Source organism: Myotis davidii, unplaced genomic scaffold (genome assembly GCF_000327345.1).
Source record: "Myotis davidii unplaced genomic scaffold, ASM32734v1 scaffold15837, whole genome shotgun sequence".
Classification (NCBI taxonomy): domain Eukaryota; kingdom Metazoa; phylum Chordata; class Mammalia; order Chiroptera; family Vespertilionidae; genus Myotis; species Myotis davidii.
In genome coordinates this window covers 28-848 of record NW_006288680.1, presented here as the reverse complement: position 1 = coordinate 848, position 821 = coordinate 28, and positions in this window count along the sequence as shown.

Sequence of the window (821 nt, the reverse complement as noted above, 5' to 3'; positions counted from 1 at the left end):
GCGGGCTCCTAACCACTCACCTGTCTGCCTGCCTGATTGCCCCTAACCACTCTGCCTGCCTGCCTCATTGTCCCTAACTACTCTGCCTGTCTTCCTGATCGCCCCTAACCACTTCTGCCTCAGCTCCCCCTGCTGCAGCTTCATCTGGGAGGTCGTCTGGAATGACGTCCAGAAGGTCATTTGACTGTGCGGTCTAATTAGCATATTATGCTTTTATTATTATAGCTAACAAGGGTCCCTCAGACACAGCCCCAGGGGGCCATGGGCGGGTTCAGTGAGTAATGTCCATCGGAGGCAGGGTCTTCATGCCCCAATAGGCCCCTGAAGCCATGACCGAGTACAAGCAGGGAGACTCCAGTTTTTAAAAATCCCAGAATCACCAAATGTCCTTTCCCTTCAGGAGCAGTGGGTGCAGCTTATGAAACTGCAGTGCAGGCGGCACAGGAAGGGGACAGTGAGTCCCCATCACCCTCAGCTCCTGCATCTCCAGGTCTGTTTCTCCTCTCACCTCCCCCCTCATGGGCTCAGGTCACTGGCACCCCGGCATTGAGTTCTCAGGACCCCGTTCCCTCATCTGTGACACGGGATGGTGACAGGACGGTGAGGAGGAGCCCAGGGCAGGTGGTGGGAACTCAGACCTCTGGACCCCACAGCTCTGATCTGGTGTCAAGGTCACTGAGGAGTGAGCTCAGTGCCACCTGGGGATGTTGCTTCCCACTCTGCGCCTCTGCTTCCTCCTGGAGGAGAGGAAAGTGTACCCTACTACAGGGGTGCCGTGAGCACCATGAGCCCTTCACGCGCACTGTGCTAACACAGCTGGG